Source organism: Vanellus vanellus (assembly GCF_965231255.1).
Source record: "Vanellus vanellus genome assembly, contig: HAP1_SCAFFOLD_47, whole genome shotgun sequence".
NCBI classification, from domain to species: Eukaryota; Metazoa; Chordata; class Aves; order Charadriiformes; family Charadriidae; genus Vanellus; species Vanellus vanellus.
Window position 1 is genome coordinate 1,464,381 of NW_028127064.1, and position 18,938 is coordinate 1,483,318.

Sequence of the window (18,938 nt, forward strand, 5' to 3'; positions counted from 1 at the left end):
AGAAAAAGAAAAATCAATCCAGAACGAATTACAGCATTAAGTGTCCCAAGAATGAAATGAGAAATAAAGAAGATTTTAAGGTTACTAGAGTACTGTAAATTATGGGTTAAAGGATACACTCAATTAGTAAAATTTTAGTATGACAAACTAGTAAAAGAAGGTCCAATAAAGTGGACAGAAGAAGAACAAGAGCAATTTAAAGAATTAAAGCAGAAGCTAATAAAAGCCCCGGGTTTAGCCCTCCCCTCCCTATAAAAAACATTTCACCTTTTTGTAAACGCAGAAGAATGGATAGCGCATGGAGTCATAATGCAGGAATGCGTCGGAGAAAGAAAACCGGTGACATATCTATTCAAAATTAATAGACCCAGTATGTCGGGGGTGGCCCACATGCATACAGGCAGTGGCGGCCACAGCGATATTAGTAGAAGAGAGCTGAAAATTAACTTCCAGAAGAACCCTAATCGTACATATACCCCCCACACTGTGAGAACTATCTTATCTCAGAATTCTGGCCGGTGGTTAACAGATTCCAGAATTGTGAAGTACGAAACCATTTTAATAGAAAGGAATGATTTTACCCTCGTAGTAGATGGAAACACGAATCCTTCACAATTCTTGTATAGACAGACAAGTGGGGAGATGGAACATGATTGTTTAGACTTTATAAATTACCAAACCAGGATAAGAGGAGACCTAATAAACACACTGATGCCCTATATATATATATAAAACAAAAACAACAACAACAACAAAAATATCCAAAAAATTTTTTATAGATGATTCCTCCTGATGTATAGATGGAAAGAGAGCAAGTAGTTATGTCGTCATCAATAAGGGAAAAAAAAAAGCAGTAATTGAAGAAGGATTAACAGCGAATTAGTCAACCCAGAGTTGTGAACTATACACTCTGAAGAGAGCTTTAGATTATCTCCAGAGAAAAGAAGGCATTATCTATACAGATTCAAAGTATGCATATGGAAATTAACCATGAGAAGGAAGTCTGGTGTTTTTGCTTTGACAGGAAAAAGCCCTGGAGAGCTTTCAGAAGATGCATAAGAGTCAGTACTGCTGCATGAGAGCAAGAGACAGCAAAAGCCTTGAAAGTGCCTTCAGACTAGAGTGGCATCCAACCCCTTTGACCCTACTTTGCTGTGATTGTAATTGTTGCGTGTATATACAGTTTAAGTGTAATAATTGTAATAAGGTCATTTTAGGTCCCCGTGGCAGACAGGAGCAGTACCTCTCCCAAGTCTTCGATCTTTAGTGGATCTGATGTGAGTATACCCCAATAGATAAGTGTAAGTAGATTAGATATTATTGTTGCAGAATCCACAGAAAATTACGTAATGTGGACCGACCCAACCAGAATGTTTATAGATCCTTAAAATATCAACTCCAATATGAGTTCCAGGACCGAAGAAAAAAACCCTACTGTGCCACAAGAATCAGAGATACCGAACTAAAGAGGATGGAGGGCAAGACCAGGTTGGCCTCTGTACTCGCTGCCAAGAAGAACTATTTCTCGGCTGTTGGAGGCACCCCAATAGGCACGAGAGGTAGGAGTATAAACCATGCTGGACCTCCACTTCTAGTGGTATTATCACTAGTGGTATCTCTAGTATCTGGTGACGAATGCCAGAAGTGCTCTCAGACGGTCTCCTGGGGTAGATAGTCCTTTTATACTATGACTGTGCACACACATATCAATCACCAATGTTATACCGGTGAGAGTTTAAAAGTGTGCAAATACGGCGGACAAGAATATTGAGTTGGACAGAATTTAGGAATAGGTGGAACAAGATTAAAAGTAAGGTGTCCTAAAAGGAAAAAAAAAAGAGGCTCTGCTTCACTAAGGCAGGTCACTGGGATATTCCAGACAAAGAGGAAGTACAAGATATGGTGAAGGAAGAACTAGTGAAGAGCGTGACAAAGGTCACAAAACAGAGAAGAAAAAAAAATTAAAAGTACAAAACAAGAGCATATACCAAGAAGCTGCAAAAACAGTTACAAAAAGAGTTAGGATTCCCCACTCTTGGACAAAACTTGTTTTTAAATCTAGCAACAGACATAGCTAAAGAATGAAATGTGACTGACTGCTGAGTCTGTGGGGGGACCTTTAATGACTGAAGAGTGGCTGTGGAGAAGTGCAAGTTTAAGTCCGATTGAAATCCTGAAATAGAATTATACCCTCACCATGAAGAAAAAAAAAAGGGAAAAAAAAAAAGGAGGCCTAACAAGTGGGTGATAAGTTCCACAGTAATTGGAAAAGTCTGTTTGACTTGGGAGGGGGGGAACTTTTCAAATCGAATGGGGGAGACCCCAAGTAAAAAATAAAGTCTTAAAAATAGATTCAAATTTCACCCGAACTTGGTTACCTTGAAAACCAAAGTCATACCTAACGTTTCAAAACGAAACCAAAAATTGTACCTGGTGTCCTGGTTTGAGGTAAAACAGAACCAATTTTGTTCAGTAACTTCGTTTCTTAATTAATGAAAACATTCTGTCAGTCCCATCTGAGGTCCGCCAGGTCCCAGTAGCAGATTTTGGCCTAAACCACGACACCCGGGTACCAAAAAGTAGTCTCTTTAAACGTAAGAAGGAGGGTATGAATCCATTCTCAGGAATGAAAAACAGCTCACAATATTAAGAAAATGTAGAAGATACAATGAAAGAGTTTTAGCAGGCACCGGGTGAGTTGTTCTGGATATGTAAAAACTGGGCATTCTAAATTCAATGGTAAATGCCAGTTGGTGAAATGAATTACTGAAAATAGCTTGGTGGAAGAAATTAAGACTGATTCTGCTGTGTGCCTTTTGAAAGTTTATTATTTCTGCCTTGTTTAACTATCCTGTTTCATAAGATTAATTCACAGTATAGTCCAAAGACTGCAAGTGGCAGCCACTCCTCAGAAAATCATGATCTTGAGAAAAACCAAGAAAGAAGAAAACCTCGAAGAAGCCACTCAAATTCTTGCTAAAATAGAAGAATCCTGCGAGATAAATGTAAAACGCTTCAGCAAAATTAGATGATAAAAAGAAAAAGGGTGGAATTGTAATAAGTAATTTGGCAAAAATTTTGCTTCAGCTAAAAATGAATGTGTGCTCGCTATGGCTTCAGCTAAGATGGGTGTGTGCTTGCTATGCGTTTGGAAGAGGGATAGTTTTAAATAGGATATCAGACGAAAGCAACAGTTAGAACTACCGAAAATTTGCAGAACAAAGGGTGGTGTAGTTAGCTAAGATAACCACAGAAGTGTAAGGAGTGAAGAAGCCACAAGAAGGACATGGTGATAAAGACTTTGGCCCTCCCTCCATGGACTATCAGGAAGACCCTGGAGGAAGCATGCCGCCTGGGAGGGGGGCATGTTGCATTCCCAGAACTCATTGACTATGTATTTGGGGGTGGGTGGCATTCCCAGAACTCATTGTTTATGTATTTGGGGGTGGGTTGCGTTCCAAAAACTCATTGATTATGCAAATTATGTTCCAAGAAGAAACATGAATAAGTATAAGGAATACAAAATAAAAACAAGTGTTTGTGAAGGAAAAAATGAGGCACAGGAGGAGAAACCCCCTGTGTAACTCCCAGTGCTGCAATAAATATTCTTTGCTCCACCGAATTTGCCCCGGACTAAAATTCAATACAGTGAGCGCGTTTCTCACACCCACATATTAAAAAAGAAAGGTAGAAAGGAAAAAAACAAACAAACCAAGGAAGGAAAGTGGGAACATCCCTCGGGCAGGAGGAGGGACAGGAGCCGGGGGAGGGGGGAGGTGGGGGGAGGTGGGGGGAGGTGGCGGTGCCAGCGCCGGCCCCGGGGGCTGCGACACCACGTTTTTGTCCTCTACTGCAAAGTGTTCTGTGAAAAACAACCAACCAAATCCCACCCAACGACAACATCAAAAAACAAAGAGAAATCTCTCCAGCTCACACGAGCCTGAGCTGCTCTCCGCTGCTCTCGTTCCAGTGTCTCGGGGGGGTCACGGCCGAGCTGAGATTGGGGGTGGTGGTGGTGGGAGTTTGCCCCATGTCTGTGATGGGGGGAGAAGGGGTGGGTGGGGAGTGGGGGATGTGGTGTGGGTTTTTTTTTTGGGGTGGTGGTGGTTTTTTGCCAGGTGTCGCTTTACCCAGTGGCTCGGGGAGGCGTTGGCATCAGGAAGCCTGTGCTAAAGCGGGGTGGGGGCCTCGCCGCAGTTGGTTAGCAAAGCCAAAGTCATTATTAATGGTGCACTAATTACGCCCTTGTAACGGGAAGCTCAGATGCCCCCTAATCAACCCCCCCGGTGCTTCTCTAGCCAGGCGAGCACTGGGCGTCCCCCCTGCAGGAGAGGAGAGCACCTCCGGGGTGGGTGGAAGGGCATCACCCAACGGGGAGAGGACCAAGATGGGGCTTGGGTGTCCCTTGGGGTGGCCGGGTGGCGGGGTAGGGCTGCTGGGGGCTGCCACGATGAGGGACACCCCCACACCTTTCTCCATGGCTCCCAGAGCTCTGCTCCCTCCCTCCCAACCACCCACCCAGTGCCACCGGAGAGGTGGTGTCCCCCCTCCCGGGGCGGGCAGGGGCTGTGCCACCCCATCTAACACCTCAACGCACCAAAGCACCGCACTGGGGGAGGGACTCTGCGCCCGGTAGCCCCGTGCTCCCCAGCACTGTAAGGATGGGGCTGAGCCCCCACCACGGCCACCCTGTGCAAACCAAAGACCCCCCCAAACACCCCCCCCCCATTCCCCGCAGCGCTGCGAGGATGCACAGCCGAGGGGTACGGGGAGGGCTCTCTCCATCCCACAGCCTCCCCCTTCCTCCTCCCTCACCTCCCGACGCTATCCCTTCAGTTGGACTAACACAGGCAGAGAGAGAGAGAAAGAGAGGTTTTATTATTCTTTTTTTTTTTAATTTTTTATTTTTTATTTCCTAAAAGCCACCGGTTTTTCATCCCAGGCATGGCCAGAGGAGCTCACCCAGCGCTGAGGGGGGGAGGTTGGGCTGCGGCACACAGCGCAGCGGCTCATCAGTTTTTAGAATTAATGTAACGATAACAACACTAACGGCGATTTTTAAGTTTTGTAAGGATTTTATTCATTTATTTATTTATTTCATTTCAGAGGGGGTGGGGGCGGGAGGGGGATGTTTGTTTTTTTAGCACAAGCCGGCTTTTCTAGAGGTTAAAGAAAGGCCGTGCTCGGCCGTAAACGCTTTGGGGAAAGATCCCGGTTGCAAGGAGAGAAGGTGGGAAAAGAGGGGCAGGGGGGGAAAACAGATTTCCAAGAGGTTGTCAGCCCAGGGCTGGGGGAAAAAAAAAACAAAACACTAGCAAAATTATTATTTTTTTTTAATTTCAAAAATAAAACACACACAACCCTCAACCCCAAATGACACACACACATCCATACACAAAAACTACCTCAGGTTTTCATACCTCAGCACATTGCGCTTCTGTTTCCCTTTTAGAGATTTTCTATGCCTTGTAAAACTGATAGCTGGAGCATTATTTTTGTTTATTTTCTTAATAAAAAAAAAAAGAGCTGGAAAACACACTCTTACTGAGTGCGAGGCAGGAGAAGGAAGGCAATCCCACGGGTGCCAGAGCTCTTCCATAGTCTCCTTCCGCTGGCTGAGAGCCAGGGGCTGTTCCTTCGGAGAAAGCTTGAGAGATGTTTGAAAAGAGAAAAAGAAAAAAACCAAAAGAAAAAAATGTCGGGAGAAAAAAAAAGAGGGGAAAGAAAAACAAAGAGAAAAAGGAGATAAAAGGGGGGGAAGAAAAAAGGGGGGAAAAGAAAAAAGGGAAAATGAAAAAAGGGGAGGGAAGAGAAAAAAAAAAGGAAAAGGAAACAAAAACCCCAAATATAAAAAAAGAAAGGTAAAAAGGAAAAAAAAAACAACTAAACCAAGCAAGGAAAGTGGTGAAAGCCATCGGGCAAGAGGGACGAGAGCCGGGGGTGAGGTGGCGGTGCCAGCGCCGGCCCTGGGGGCTGCGACACCACACTGCAAAGTGTTCTGTGAAAAAAACCAACCAAAACCCACCCAACGACAACATCAAAAAACAAAGAGAAATCTCTCCAGCTCACACGAGCCTGAGCTCGCTCTCCGCTGCTTTCGTTCCAGTGTCTCGGGGGGGTCACGGCCGAGCTGAGATTGGGGGGGTGGTGGTGGGAGTTTGACCCATGGCTGTGATGGGGGGAGAAGGGGTGGGTGGGGAGTGGGGGATGTGGTGTGGGGTTTTTTTTGGGGTGGTGGTGGGTTTTTTGCCAGGTGTCGCTTTACCCAGTGGCTCGGGGAGTGTGACAAAACGGGAAAAGGGGCTTCACTGAGAGGTTCAAATTAACTATTTCTTTGGACTTCGCTCACGGGTCCAATACGTCACTATTGCAAGTTCTGTGTGTGCGATGGCGATTACACTATTGCAATTTAAAAGAAATTAGCGGGATCCACTATTGCGAGCTACAAATGCCCCCGACAAGTAGCAACACAAACCACAAGGGCGCTAGATATTAATGCCTTAGAAGAGTGCACCAGTCACAAACTCAATCGCATGGCATATACCGTACAGATGTTTCTTAGTCACTTACCCTCTCTCTCTCAGGTGAGGTCGCTCCATCCCGGGGAAGTTACCCTGTAGAGCGTCCTGGATGGGGGGGGACGGATCTCCTAGGGGCCAGCTGTATGCTTGGAGGATTCCCCATTTGTCTCCCCAGACCCTGCGGTTTATATTTCCTGACTCGGTGAGGGTGCAGGATTATGCCCGAGTGGATTACACTGTCTGGGATATTTCCCTCTGGTGGTGCCATAGCGAAGTCTCTGTTGCCAATTTGTGATGTCCGGCGCTCAACCTCACGGGAAGAGTGGTGGGATGGGACTCGGGGCATTTTGTTTGTTAAGGGCCATTTGGTTTTGGTTGTTCTGTGCCATCTTGAGATAAGCCCGGGCTGAGCTGTTTTGCAGATGCCCCCAAGTTCTCTCTGCACAGCCAAGGCACGGCGGAGATGGAGCTGAGTGGGATGGCAGCTCCCTGCCTCTCACCTCTTGTGCTCTGAAACCGGCTTGGCTGGCTGCTCCCACACAGTGTGTTACTGGCTTGCCCAGCAGGTAAAGAACCCAGATTTGGGACGCCACTGGGGTGTCCGTAAGGGGTCCTGGGCTGCCCTTATGGGGTCCTGGGGGGGACTCTTACAGGCCGGAGGGAGTCTGGGGCAGCCCTTCAAGGATCTGGGGGTCCCTCTGGTGCCTCTGGGGAGGGTTTTGTGGCTGGGGAGGGCCGAGATGGTTTCAAGAGGTGCTTCCTCCCTTTCTCCAGCCCACCCAGCTCCCCCGACACCACCACCCCCCCAGGTTGGTGGGTGCCAGCAGTGCCAGCCTGTCCCACTGGGTCGGGCACTGACGGGGGCACAGCCCCAGCCGCGGGATGGGAGGAGGAACCACAGCACCAGGGATAGAGACCAACATTTTATTTCTTTAACATTTCCCATGGGGGGCACCCCAGGGTTGCGTGGCTGCACCGCAGCTGGTGCCAGGAGGGACTCCAACGTCCCCCCCACAGCTCACCTGGCTCCGCTCGTGATGCTTTTGATGGGGCTCAGCGCGGTCTCTTCTGTGCTACGGACCAAGCGGCTCCAGGTAGGCGACTGCTGCACCGCACTGTGCCGCAGCGTGGGGAGGGGTGGGGGGCTGCGGCGCGGGGCTGGGAGCTGCTCCCATCTCACCCAGCTCCCGGGGTCCTGCAGAGGGACTGGAAGAAGCCAAAGCAAGGGACGACGGACACGAGAGCACGCCCAGAGGAGCAAAGCGGTGAGTGGCCCTGGCACCGAGCACCATGCATACAGCCCACACCCCACGGCAGCCCTGAGCCAGGGCTGTGCCGGGGGCTGCCGGCCGCTCACTCCGTCCCCTCCCTCAGCAGCTTCTTGACTAGCAGATGAAGGATGGGAGCTCAAGTCGATGCAGGAGAAGCAGGGAGTGTGGGGGAGACCCCCAGATCCTGCCCCAGACCCTCAGCCCGTGCCCTGCCCTGCCTGTGCTGGGCAGCCCTGCCCGCCTGCTGAGGAGGGGGTGCTGCCCGCAGGCTCCAGCGGAGGAGACGGGGTGCAGCGGGTTTCTTCTCTCTCCTCCTCTGCAGGGCAACCGAGGAGGCAGCGAGGAGGGAGCACCGGGCCCCGCAAGACCCACTGGGCTCCCTGCCAACCATATACCATCCGAGCAGAGATGCCTCTCTCTACCCCCTGTCCCCCCCAAGCCCACAGGTCCCCCTGCCCTCCTCTCCCGCCTATAGGTCCTATCAGTGGGGACAGCTCCTTCTGGTCCAGGCAACCCCCGGGCTCCTGGGCCCCCCGAGGGCCACCGCAAGAGCCCCTGCAGCCTGTGCTCGCTGGCCAACTCGGAGGACTGCAGCAGCCTGTTGAGGAGCAGCTCCTCTTCCCAGAGCTCCCTCTACCACTTCCTGGAGCCCTGGCCCAGTGCAGCAACAGAGCCAGTGGTGCTCACACACTCGGGACACCCCCGCTCTCCCATGGCTGCTGGTGGGGCAGTGGGGAAACTGGGGCTGGTCCTCAGCCAGGAGCCTCCACAGGAGCTGCCAGCAGGGACCGAGAAAGAGTGGGTTCCCCAGCAGGGGATGGACAGGACACAGAGGCCCACGGACGAGCAACTGTCCCCCGGAAGGCCCCCAGCCATGGACATGGACAAGGTGGTGCGGGAGATCACCTGCGCTTTCCAGGCCTTGAAGGCAAAGAGGGAGGAGTCCTGCAAGACCACGGGCAGGGAGTGTGGCCAGGCAGACCCAGGGCTGTGCAGGGCAGGAAGATGCCCACGGCAGGGCTGCGCCTGGCTGTGGGGCTACCTGAAGGGCTGGTGGAGATGCCACTAGCCGTGTCTGCTTCTGCCAACCCTGCAAGTGGTGACAGCGCCAGGCCCAGAAGACCAACAGTGCCCCGAATACTGAGCGACTGTGGGGTGTGGGGCCAGGAACCCCTGTGGGGTACCCCCTATGTGAAACGTTAAAGAAATAAAATGTTTCTCTCTAGCCCTCGTGCTGTCCTCCCTCCTCCCATCCCACCGCTGCGGGTGCTCCCCCGAGGGAGCAGGTGCAATCAGCAAGCACTGTGCGTTGAGCTCCCCTGCTCACAGCCATGCTCCGCCTGAAGGCGGCGAGGCAGGAGCAGTCCCCAGCCAACTTGGGCACAAAAAGGTTCAACTGACTCAGCGGGTGAGGAAGGGCCCGTTTCAACTCCGTACCTTTGGTATTCTCAGGTCGGAGGATTTGATGGAGCCAAATGAGCATGGCAGCATACGCTGTGGGGCTCTGAGCTGCTGCGTGGTGCCAGGTCTATCCAACGTCAGGCAGTACATTCACAGGAGACGTCACCGCTAACAACTCTTCTGAGGAAGTCGGTCCGTTTCTGTAGTCGTAGCCTGCCTGGAGAAACAGCCCCACGGAGCTAATAGTCTGCTGAGCAGCAAGGGAGCAGAGTCGCTGACTCTCAACCAAGGACTGAAACACAGCAACCCACTCTACTGCCTTCCCCCTACGCCCGCTGCCTCCCACAGTTTAGAAGAACCAGGGGGTTCCGAGTGAGGGGACCCCTCCCCCACTCCCCCAAATCTGCTCAACATCCCCAAACCTCCCTCAAGACACGGGACTCCTCCCACACACCTCCACTCCCCACAGACAACCCTCCCCCTCCCCCAACGCTCCAAAAAGCAGCAGTCCTTAGGGCAGACTCCTTAAGCTGACTCCACAGCTACGGCTCCCCGTCGGCTCCGGGGGAGATAAGGGGGCCCCGCGGGTCTCCGTGGGCTTTAAGGGGGTCCCAGGGCTGCCCACGGGCTCCCAGCAATGCCCGTGCCCACCACCCACCCCCACTTCAGGGGGCCCAGCGCTGAAACCCCCCGACCCATCTCGGGGGTACCTGGGGGGACTCGGCCGTGGGCTGGAGGCGGGCGAAGGGGGCACGGCCGGGCTGACCTGCCGGGGGCGGGGGGGGGCTGAGAGCGGAGCCCAGAGCGGAGCCAAGCGCCCCGCCAGGCCGGCCCCGGGCACCCTGCGCTGCGGCCGGGGCTGCCGCCACCTGCGGGGAGCGAGCGGGGGGTGAGGTGGCGGCAGCGGGGGACGGGGGGGCCTGAATCGGCTCTGTTTCCCCCGGGGACCCCCCACTCGGCTCTGCCCCCCCCAAACAGGCCCAGACCGCCCCCCGAGCCCCCCAGCCCGGTCCCGCCACCCCACAAACCCCCCGAACTGGCCCTGCACACCTTCGCGCCGCCACCCCGCCCGCCCGCTCCCGCCCTCCCCGGCTCCGGTCCCCCCGTCTCCCCCGGTACCGACCGTCGCAGCTCCCGCCCGACGCCGTACACCGGAAGTGCCCCCCCTCACGTCCGCCCACCCGCGCATGTGCCGAGGCGAAAACCCGGGCCACGCCCCCCTGCGTCGCCGCGGCAAACGCGAGCGAGGGGGCGGGGCCGCGCCGAGGAGAACGAGCCCCGCACCACAGTTTCTCTCCGCGTCGGGCAATGCGAGGCCGAAACCATCCCAGCCCTCCCCAAAATGAGCCGGGACCCCCCGAAACCAGCCCAGCCCTCCCCAAAATGAGCCGGACATCCGCCTGCAGAGCTCCGCCAGCCCCTCCGACGGACATCACGGGGATGGGGGGGGAAGAAAACAACCAGAAAGGTACTGAAAATAGCTTGGAGATGGGGCTTAGAGATCCTTCTGAGAGGCAAAACCCGGCCTTTGTTCTCATTTTTGATCACGGGGTTTCGCAGTGCTTCGCGGGCAGTGGTTATCCAGGGGCATCAGCTATCCCGGGAAGCGAAAGTTCCCATCCCATGTGGAAAAAATCCACTCGCATGAATAACTTAGACAAAACCAGCTCTCAAAAGGACAAGAGGCGCGTTCGGTCACCTTTTCCTTGAAGCTTCGCGAAAACTGTATACTCAGATTGGCCCTGTCCTGCATTTTATTTCCCAGAGTTTTGCCCCAAACCCACGCTTCCGGCCCCGGTCCCCAAGCCCTCCCTCAGGGCCCACCACCTTTCCCCAGCCCGGCCTGTCCTTAAAGCTTTTCTTTCCACACACAGCCCTTTCCACTCACTTTCCTCCGGGGCCTCCTCTCTCACAGACACCTCACAGCCCTGCAAACCTCCCTCTCCCGAAAACCCATTCCCCCCTCACTCCCCCCTCACACAACACCTACTCCCCTCACACCCTCGCTCCCACCCCCCCCCCCCATCTCTCGCCCCCCCTTCCCCTCTCCTCCCATTCAAAATGGCGCCGCCCTTCCCTTCCTTTCCCCTCCCGCCTTTTCCTGCCACAGCCGCCGCCCCCCGCTCAGGTGACACCGCACACAGCCGCCATGAGGCGCGGCGGGGAGGGCTGGGGCTGTGAGAGGCGATGGCGGTGAGGGAACTCTTGGCTTTTCTCCTCTTCTTTTCATCTCCTCAGGCTTCGGGCAGCCCCGCGTTGGCGGCTGGAGATCCCCCCCTCCCCTTCCAGGAGTGGCCCCGGCCCTGGGGCGGCCCCCACCTCCCTCCTCCCCACAGGCTCTCCTCAGGGAGAGCCCCCAAATCTGTCCCCCGGGCGACCCCACAGCCTCCTGTGAGGCTGGAAGCAGCGGTTCCCTCGGGGAGAGTCTCCAAACCCGTTCCCAGGGTGTCCCCACAGCCTCCTGCGTGGTTGGGAATGGGGTTTCCCTCAGGGAGAGGCCCCAAATCCATCTCTGTCGTTGCCCTACAGCCTCCTGCATGGCTGGGAGCAGTGTTTCCCTCAGGGAGAGCCCCCAAATCTGTCCCCCGGGCGGCCCCAAAGCCTCCTGTGTGTCCGGGAATGGGGTTTCCTTCAGGGAGAGTCTCCAAACCTATTCCCGGGGTGTCCCCACAGCCTCTTGTGTGGCCGGGAATGGGGTTTCCCTCAGGGAGAGCCCCCAAATCCATCCCCAGGGTGGTCCCGCAGCCTCCTGTGTGGCCAGGAACGGCGTTTCCCCTATGGATGGAGCCCTCTCCTTCCCCCGACTCCACTCCTGGGCAGCCTTTTCCTCCCTCCCACCTTCTCCCCACAGCCTCTTCCAGGGCTGGGAAAACACTCCTGCCCTTTCTCTTCCTGCAGGTTTTGAGAAGAAGAGCCCCCCGTCTGCCCAGCCCACACGTGGGGTCTGGGCAGCTCCACGCCTTGTGTTTGAACCGGGAATTGGGATATTTCAGTTTTCTTCTGCGATCAGGCCTGGTTGTGAAAGGGCCAGTTGTAGTGGGTAGGCTTTGGTGGGTGAGTAACAGCAACTCTTATTGAACTTTTCCTTTTCTTTAGATTTTGTGTAGGGGGCTTGTTGTCCTCTCGCCCTCGAGTTCTGCTCCAGGTCAAGCGAAGCCCCATGGAACTGGCCCGAAGGGCGGTGGCGGCCATGGACCAGCGCCCCTTTGGCATCGAGAACGTGGTTTATTTTGAGGTGAATCTCCCTGTTTTTCTTGAAAAGCGGGGGTCTGGTTTGTAGCGAGGCTTAAAACCCTGGGTTGTGCCTAAACGTGGGTCTGGTTTCAACCTCAGGGGCTGCAACTCTGTCCAGCTCTGACTCACAGCCCTGGCAGCACCGTCAGCGCGCCGGGCTCGGCGTTTTCTTGTATTTTGAAGGGTTTCTTACGGATCGTCAGCAGCCGGGGATATTTAGCAGCTGTGTATTGGTGGTGGAATCCATGTGGTGAAAAGATCTTTGGGGTAAAGAGGTGAATAGGTGTTGTTTTCTTTTTTTTCACCTCGAGAATGTTTCTTGTTGCCTTGTACCTGTAAAAAGATGTTCAAATCGTTAAGGTGTTCAAATCGTTTCATAAAATTACCCTCTAGACAGGAATATGTTTTGTGGTTGGTTTGGTTTTTTTTTTATGAGAGTCCTTTCAGCCTGCTCTCCAGGTGGAAATGGGCAATGCAAAGGCATTACAATGATAGATTTGCTAAATCTGTTGCCAAGGTCTATATTACTGGCTTTCCCTGAAGCGGGGAAAAGACGTCCTGTTTAATTGTTGTTTGCATTTGAAATTCTCTGTGAAATGGATTAAGCAGTGTGGGCTTCTTTTTGTGGGTCTGCCCTTGGAAGGAGAGAGCCTTTAGGAAAAGGCTTTTCTGGAGGGGACAGAGAATTTAATTGCTGATGGCTCTAAAAGCGCGCCCTGTTTGGGTGGCCTGAAAACAAACCCCGTGAAAATCCATGACTGAAAAATGAGACTTTCTCCTCATGACTGGGGCTGCTGTTTCTACTGATTCGCCAGTTAGTAACGGCTCGTTCCTTACTCGTGGCTGGGGACCCTGGAATTGTTTCCCAAAGCCTAATCCAGCGGGAAGTGCTGGGGATTGCGACAGAGACCAACTTGCTGCGTGGCTAATAAAGTTACTTAAGTGAATAAAGCCTGAGATGTACATAAGCACTCATATACTGAAGAATGAACATAAGCATGAAATAAGCAGGAATGTACTGAAGTTTAGAATCTGGTAGTTTCTCCCCCGTTAATTTGCTTTTGATGGTTATGCTTTACTGTTCCCATATTTTGACTTTCTTTCCCTTAGTGCTCTGGCTGAGGTTGCTCCAGGAAAGAAAGTGCTGCATATCCCATACAAGGACTCGGTCCTGACGAAACTCCTGCAGTCCGCTCTGGGGGGAAACAGCCGGACCATCATGGTAAACTGATTCTAATTCTGATCGCATGGCTCTAACAGTGGTGAAAGTGCGTGTAGATAAAAAGATAAAAGATTGCTTTCTATGCAACATAAAGGTGAGAACCCTTCTGCTGGTCACAAGTTTCTTGCCACTAGGAAACGCGTTACTCAAATGGAGAGCACTTCTGTTTTCAGAACAAAAATCTCTCTCTCTCTTTCTACATTAGCCATTCAAACCCCATTTCTTCTGCAAGAGTTTTCTGCATATTTGTAAAAACTTATCTAAATAGAGAGAAATGTAGGTATAACACTCATAAGCAGCCCCCCTTTATTTAGAAAAGCCATGCTCTTTCCATAAAATGAAGCAATATTATGAAGCAACTATATTTTTTTCCTGAAATCTGAGATTATCGTTTGGGCTGTGCACAAGATGTTGCATTCCTAAATAAGATGAAACTGCCTTTGTCTCAGGGATCGCCTTTGTCTCAGGGAACTAACGGTGTACTCCAGCATCTCTGGAGAGGTATTTTTTTCTTAAAGAAAGGACTATCAGTAGAGAGATGGAGGAATACAAATAGAAAAAGTGCATCTGTGAAAACATTGACTAAATGCTGACAGCCTTGAAACAGCTTACCTGAGTTTCTTCACATGCTAAAGGAGTTAATTTATAGCCAGGTTGCTAAGTCACTAGGATTCTCCTTTTATGTTTACGGACTTAATCCCTATCTGATTTTTGGTAGTGTTTAACAGTGCTTTAAAAAAATCTCCTTCAAAGTCTAATGTCAGTTCATACTTTTCATACGCTTCCAGATTGCGGCCGTGAGTCCGTCAGACCTGTCTTACAAAGGAACGTTGTCAGCCTTACGCTATGCTGAAAGGTACGCTTTCATAATTTTTCCTGTTCTGTTCCTGCTGCAAATTGCAGTCAGGTGCTGGGCAAAAGGACAAAAGATACCCCTTCAAAGTGATTGACAGCTCTGGATGAAGAAAGAGCGAATCTGTCAATAAGCAGCAGATTAAGAGCTTATTCTGTGTTCGTATTAGCGGAGGGCATATATTTTCACAACTGAGTTGTGGGACAGAGGTGACTGTTTTTCCTGAGAATTCTGGGTCTCTCTCCTACGTGTGACTTAATTCCGCTTCTTTCCTTCCTTTTCCCTCCCAGTGATGCAGCATGGAGTTGAAACGTAGAACCTACAGATGATCCCTGCTGCCAGGTGTTTGTCACCTCTGCTTCCCAGCGCCAGATCCCAGCGACAGTGCCACACAGAGCTATTCCTGCCTGCCCAGGAGCAGCTCGCTTCCCAGTCTGTTGGGTCCTTCTGGAGGAGAAGGTTCCCCCCTCTCCTCCCCTTTGCTCTCCTCCTGCCCTTTCTGGGGCTCAGGACTGAACGCCGCTCTCTTTGTGGTCCTTTCAGTCAGGCTTTTGCTGGGACTCCAGCACGACTTATTCCTTCTTATTCCAGACATTCAAAACCCGCTGGACGCCGTCCTGTGCAACCTGCTGTAGGTGATCCTGCTCGGGCAGGGGGGCATTGGACTAGATGATCTCCAGAGGTCCCTTCCAACCCTGACCATTCTGCGATTCTGTGATCTTGACCTGTTGTTCAACAAAGTGGATGCTGTTTTTCCCAAAAGAACTTAGTTTTCTTTCCATTTCTTCTTCTTTGGCTTCTTCCCACTCTTTGTCCTGTTTCCTTAGAAAATGTGATCTGAGTAGAGGCACACAATGTCGTCCCTTCTCTGATCACCAAGTACCACTTCCCTGAAATGACTTTGGCTTCCACCTCTGGTTGAAGGAAGGAGCGACGCCTGTCAGCTGCAGCCTTTCTCAGTGAGACGGGGGGCCTCTCCGTGCAAGAGGGAGTTCTAAGTGGACCGACTGTGTCCTGGGTGGTGTCCTTTCTAAAAGCAAAGGGGTTTTTAGCTCTCCCTGCAAACAGAGTGTGGTGTTCACCCATGCCTGAGCTAGCATACCGGCTTACTGCCACAAAACGCACACGGACGAATTCCCTCTCCTTCTTCCCAACGCGTTGTCCTGCCCCCTTCCTTGTGCCGCCTTTTACACTTGTGAGTTCTCTCTGCAAGCCAGTTGGACTCTCTAACCTGGTGGAACACTGTCTCCTTTTCTGGCTTATTTGCCTGTCTGCTTAGGGAGGTAAGTTGGCTCCCAAAGTGCTCTAAGAAGTGTTCAAGGCAGCGCAAGGTAAGCCCACAGGAGTACAGTCGTAGAAGAAAGGGGCAGATGGAGAGATGGGAGGCGGCAGCAAGGCCTCTCTTTTGGTGGCAGCGCAGTCAACATGGTTTGTGAAATCCTCTCTTCAGCTTGGAAACTTGTGCCTGTTACTGAGAAGCTTTTCCCAATAGGATTTTTCTCAGACCTCCTCTTACTCACCTGTGTGAGCAGCCTTGAACTCAGTGTACTGGGTTTTTTCCTGTTATTTATCTCATCCATACCTCTCTGTCACTTTTTGTTGGGGATCTCACGGGCATCAGAAAAGCAAAGGATTCTCCTTTGGCTCTGCTGTGGGAGGAAAAACTGTCCTGATTGCCCCTTTTTTAAGGAAAAGAGATACAGGTGATGCCTAGGAGATTTTTCCCTGCGTCTGATGAAACTAGTGTCAATCTCAAGAATATTTATGGCTGACATGAGTCTGTTTGGTCAATGTTTTTTTTTATTTACAGTGAAGAATGCCAGACCTGAGGGCTCACGTAACGAGCAGTCTGCTGCAGTTTCCAGAGGTGACTCTTGAGGCAATTGGGGAAGAGGAGAGGAGCCGCAATTCTGTGCTGTGCGGGAAGTTTTCTAGAGGTGAGCATTTTCCTTTAAATTTGGACTTGGTATAAAGTTGTTATTGCCTGGAGGTTACCGGAATCATCGGGTCATAGTATCAACTGTGCCAGGTCGGTGCTGTTAAGGTGCATCAGGCTTAGCGAGACCAAAAAGGATGCTTCAACGTATGCTAATATTAGAACATTGGTATAGTTAAACTTTGAAGTTATAACAACCTGCACCGATCTTGTGCAATTCAAATAGTTTACTTAAACATGCTGAGTCAGTGAGCCCTCCTCAATTTTTAATTCCATAAGAAAGCATTTTCAAAAAGGGAATAGTGGTGTTTTTGGCGGTATTTATTTGCACCGGCTCTATGACCATCGTAACATCGTGTGCAGAAATAGTTCTTCTAGGCTGTTACAGAGGCACCCCCCCTGCTTTTTCTTTTCTAGTCTGAATAAAAACAGAAGGAAGAGGGTAACGCTGTTAAGCGCTGCAGCCATATTTCCAAAGTATCTACTAGGATGCAGATGAGTACCCCGGGAGAAGGTGTTCTGTGTCAAGGACAATTAATCAACTAGGAATGAATTGGCTTAGATTTATTATGTGGGAAGCCCGCTTGAAGACTTGCATTCCCATATGCATTTCGATGATTTCTAGCAAAACCAAGCCGAATGTGGTCTAAAGACTCTAGGTCAAGATATTGTAATCTTTATCCCAAACAATTCAGATTCTTCAGTGCAGGAATGACAGGTACAAATGCAAAAGAATAAATAAGGCTGTTAATTTTAAGAGGTATGGCTTGAGGATTTCAGTGGGTGATTTAAGGAATTGACCAGGACGAGGTAAGTCGGTCTTCCTCTGTTAGGTCCTTTTAGGGAAGGAAAGGGGCAGCGACTGTGATTTTTCAGTTGTTTTCAGTCTTCTCTTGGACATTTGCTTTAGCCAGCTTTCTTTTCTCTTCCAGGGAGGAATGGCCTAGCGTGGTTGGCGCGTGGTCCTCAGCTTGAGGTAGTGAACTCTGTGACAGCAGAGCGGCTCTCTGCGCACCGTTTCAGTGGAGTAAAGAAACAGCCTCCCACTGTTCGTGTGGTGAAGGAGTTTTCCTGGCAGAAGAGAACGGGACTACTGGTTGGGTTGGAAGAAGCAGAGGGAAGTGTTCTCTGTCTGTACGACCTTGGAACATCACGAGTGGTGAAATCGTTTGTTCTTCCCGGAAGGGTACGTACTTTTTAATTGGAGAAGCGAAGCTTTTATGTTATTAGGTGCTGCATGACCCTGTCTCAGGACAAGCTTTGGAGCGCCTCTTTGTAGGAGGTATTTCTTGTCTAGTGCATTAACGTACTGTCACTTGAGAGTATCCAGCTGAGAGAGCCTTGAGGTACAATCTTGGGCACAACAGTACTGTTATCTTTTGAGTTTACAGATAGTAAACCAAGTTTTCTAGTTTTATTGTAGAGCACATAGTTACCTGATTCGCCACTTCCACAAAAGGGCATTGAAAAATACCTTTTTTTTGGCACGAGTGAAAAAAAAATCACTACCCCACACACTTTTCTGTTTTGTTTGTTTGTAATGCTACAGTGTGCTTACTCGTCTCAAGCACTTGTATTGCGGTACTTTCTAAAGCGAGGAGTTGGGTTGGTGCTCCACTGGGTGCGTTTGCCTACCGTCTGGGTAAATCTGAGAGTTGTAGCTGGAAAGACAAGTTGTGTGCTGGCATAGGCGTATAATCAATAAGTAAATTATGTGTGTGAAAAAGGACGTAGCTTTATTAAGTTTTATTTCTGAAATCTAAGCAAGCTGGGAAGAAGAACAGGAAAGGGGAAGAAGGAACATGTCATGTATTGAGTCTGTGTCTACAGAAGTGTTTTGAAACCAAATAGGGTTATAAGTCTCAGTTGTATCAGGGAGTCTTTCCATACCACAAAAAGAGTGGTTGAGGAGAAAATATGACGAAGCCTTGGGGGGACAAGTTGGCTGTTGTGTGATGAAGGTTGTGAATTTGGGAATAAAGCCAAAGCTTATCTGAGTTTCTGCTCTTATGGCCTGAATGCTCTTGATTACAAACCTGTCTGGTCTGTTGCTTTCATTTCGCTTCCTATCTTTTTGCTCTGAGGTTAGGTGAGCATAGGCAGGACACAGGTGTTGCTGGTTGGACTGTTGACTTCTGTGGACAACAAAGTTATCCAGGTTAACAGCAACTTCAAGTAATTCCGGACCGAGGTGTCAAGCCATGAGTGTATTAATACAGGGTATGTGTAGTGACTGTATGACTGTCTTTTAGTGGAAGAGTAGGTGTGTAGTTGCTCAGAGAGAAAAGGAATGACTTAGAAAACGGAACTTATAAGCTTAGAAAGAATTTTGGCTTTTTTTTTTTTTGTCATGGCAACAGCTCTTTTTACCCTCTGGATGATATACATGTGAAATGCAGCAGAAAACTGAAAATGTTAAAGGAGTCTTATTGGAATTGGTTTCTAGTAAAAGCAACTCTGAATTAAAAACATTAGTTCTGTTAAATGGGTTTATAATGGC

General features: G+C 50.6%; 1 pseudogene across 1 annotated transcript in view; it reads left to right on the top strand.

The window, feature by feature from the left end:
* The first annotated feature begins 390 nt into the window (after nucleotides 1–390).
* LOC309685553 (sentrin-specific protease 2-like) overlaps nucleotides 391–18,938 on the top strand; it is a 53,957-nt pseudogene continuing 35,409 nt past the window's right edge. The window contains exon 1 of the transcript in view: nucleotides 391–486. The product of the transcript in view is annotated as a sentrin-specific protease 2-like (transcript). The remainder of the gene's footprint in view (nucleotides 487–18,938) is intronic.